We start from the raw sequence: 3,426 nt of genomic DNA, 5'->3' as shown, positions 1-3,426 counted from the left end.
CATAGTTGTTTTAAAATTATCCTTTCTTGTTGGCCATGTCAGGTCTGGCAAACAGTAATTGGAATTCTAGTCACATTCCAAATATTTTCTAATATTAAGTGGTAGGGATGCGCCATTTAGATTTTGTGGACCCTGACTCCCAGAATTCTCTAGGAATTTCCCCGGCAGAGTTCTGAGAGTTCTATCCCACAGATCTATACCTTTAGACACCAATATTTCAGTCACCTGGAGTACAGCCTATCTTGGAATCTTCATGCCAGTTTCAAGCCTCTTCATGCCAGCTTCAAGCCTCTACATACTGATAAGGTACAAAATTGAACCTGCTGCAGTGTTTTCTGTTTGCTATGGTTCTTCAGGAGATGCCCCCTGTAGAGTTTATGGGGCACTGAGATTACAACTCTCAGAAAGCACCATGCCAGCTTCCATTTTTTTTAACATTACCAACAGGAACCATAGGCCTGAGATAGGCATGGAACCTCCAAGACAGGCCCTGCTCCAAGTGAGTGAAATATAGGTCTCTGAAGGTATCTGTAGATGTGGGGCTATGGGCTGGAACTTTCAGAATTCTGCCTGGTGAATGCCTAGAGAATTCTGAGAGTTACTAAATCTCCAGATAGCACATTCTTGCTAGGTATTATCAAATGGTAGTTAACACTGGATGTCATATATTAATATAACTGCATGTCATCTAAGAAAAAACTATGTACTAAACCACTCCCACTGCTTTTGAGAAAAGTGTGAAAACACATCTTTTAAAATTGGCAGATGATGTCGTTTCATTTTTTATGTTGAAACGTTGTTTCATTTATTTTAACTGCTTGCAAACCAAATGGATGTTAATAGTTTTTATGGACAGGCTTGGCTTTTTGATTTTGATGATTAAAGATTCTACAGCTGAACTTGATTAGACTCGATTGCTTTTATTTCATTTAATGGTAATTGTAAGCTGCCTTGAGCACTTCCTAAGAGTGGAAAGGGGACATAAAAATGTACTCAATAATCATAGTAATTCAAAGTGTCCACTTTTTGGCGGGGGAGGACTACAGGTCTCATAGCTCTCTGATTAATTCACACCAATATATTCCAAGAAACCAAATCTGTTCACCACTGATAATAGTAACAGTTACCATTGGGTTTTAGTGAGAATATGTTGTGTACTGAATGTTCTTGCATGCTATCAAATATTATCAGATTTATTTATTTATTTATTTTAAATATTTATCCTCACTTTTCTCCTTAAAGGGACCCAAAGATGGATCATTTATTGGAAGTGATAGCATTCAATGTCAAATATGGATATAAGTATTGAATATAAAAAAAATAAAAATAAAATTAAAATTATTTTAAAAACAGTTTTGAAGAGATTGTTGATTTGCAGAATAAAATTTCACTTGGACTTCACTTGTTAGCCTTTTGGTTAAGATCAAGTGTAGTATCTGTTCTTATCAGTTTAAATCTCACTTGGACCCCACAATTAAGCAAAAAATTATCAATAAATCCTCTTGCCTACCATCTGTTTTAGAGTGCATTTTGTGTACTCAGAATTACGGTAATATGTCCTGAGAAAGCAAACCTCAGCAGTATTAGAAACGTAGCATGCCTGAGTGAACTTCACTCTTACAGTGTTGTTTCAAAGGTGACCATCTGCTTCTCCTCTGAAATTGCCAAATGAAACTATAAAACACAACACGGTTATTGGACTCTCCCTGCTCAGCATTGTAAAAAGAGCCACCACCATTGTTGCTTCAGATAAGGGTTTTTATTCCAATTCATTGTCTGGAGCTGCAGAACATCATCTATTTATAGCTGTCATTTAATGAAATGGCTCAAAGACATTGCTTCTACTTGCCAATGTGAATCTGCTATTTTTATCTCACTATCAATCATTTAATTGTTACAATATTTTGTTGCCACTTTTCTCCCACACTGTGCATCTATTATCTAAAAGTCTGCATTCATTTAATTCATCCCCCCCCCCCACCAACACATCCAACTGTATCCGTCTCAAGGAACCTTTTTGTAATAATTGCATTGTTTTTTCTCCTCTTTTTAAAAACAACATGAAGAATAAAGTTGCCAGTATGTCATATTTCATTACAGTTCCCTGCGATATATTCACATGAATATTAAGATTTTTTAAAAATTTATCTCTGATTTGTCTTGAGACTCCAGGTTGCACAACCATATTAGTTATTTCATTTACTATAAATGGTGTGTGTGTGTTTCTTGACAATGTTACTGCTCCACAGTGTTGTTTTTGATCATCAGAGGGATGGGAAATATGAAGAAAAATAATAATAATCAAACTCTGTGTTGCAAAGCAGTAACAGCAAGTCAATACAAAAGCAATTTTTGAAATTATTTTGAGGATAGATAATAATTCACAAAACCATTGAGGGCTTTGTGCTTCAGCCATTTAAATGCCCATCTAATTGTCCATCCAAGACTAAAACTTCTAAAATACTTTGTATTGCAGTCAGGATAATTCACAACAATATGCTGGCGCTATGGAAATTAACTCGCCCTCATTATGTGTTGTGTTGTGTTATGCTGTGTTTGTTTGTTTTGAGGGTGACATTCCCTACAGGCAATATGTTATAGACTGGATGTTGGTGGAAGAAGCATCCAGAGGCCAAAGGAGATGTGATTTCCTCTTTTCTGTTTGCTACCAACCCTTCCTATCTCTGTTTCTCTCTCTTTCTATTCTGGTTTTCTCTCCTCTCCTTCTGACACCTTCCCTCCTTCCTTCCATCCATCCCCATTCAGATCGGTTGCCTCAGAAAAGACAGATCACTGGAACCTAGCGCTCTGAAGCCATCACTGATTGTAAAGTACTTTTGAAAACTGACAGAAGGCAATATTTACTTAAGCTGAGGGGGAAGATCCTCAGATTGTCCACACCTTTCCTAAGGGAACTGAAACTCTATCACTGAAAGCCATTCAGAGATGATACTTTTATTACTAGGATAGCTAACAGTACTGTGCCCACTAAATCAAGGCACACACACAAAAATATGCAAAATCTTTTTTGAGATCACAGAATTTTTCTTCAGAAAGATGTCGAAAAAGTAAGGAGGAGATCAAAGCTGAAAGACAGTGCTGATCTTCAGGCCATGTAGCCTTGTGTCAAGAAGTCATGGAAGAGGAAGGTTCCACAGACATTCAAATAGAGCTTATTGGGCCATGGAGTTGTATTAGATTCCACCTGGAATGGATGGCAGATTTTCTGGTAGATACACAGGTATAAAAAAATGGCTCTCTTGTCTTAAAACATACAGATCCCCTCAGTGAACTCTGGAAATATTTCCATACTGTCTACGCTCACCGATTTCTTAATGAATAGAAAAACTAAGAGCAAGCCAGTAATTTTTTATGTTATCAAGACGAGAGATAATTTTAAATTCTGAGTTAGCCGAAAACAATTTG

General features: G+C 36.8%; 1 pseudogene; it reads left to right on the top strand.

Moving 5' to 3' along the window:
- The first annotated feature begins 1,397 nt into the window (after positions 1–1,397).
- LOC140706229 (U2 spliceosomal RNA) lies at positions 1,398–1,578 on the top strand (annotated as a pseudogene).
- Positions 1,579–3,426: the final 1,848 nt, after the last annotated feature.

The sequence above is a fragment of the Pogona vitticeps genome, chromosome 3, assembly GCF_051106095.1.
Source record: "Pogona vitticeps strain Pit_001003342236 chromosome 3, PviZW2.1, whole genome shotgun sequence".
In the NCBI taxonomy this organism is placed as follows: Eukaryota; Metazoa; Chordata; class Lepidosauria; order Squamata; family Agamidae; genus Pogona; species Pogona vitticeps.
Note: the sequence above shows the minus strand (reverse complement) of the source record. Positions and strands in the feature narration are given on the sequence as shown.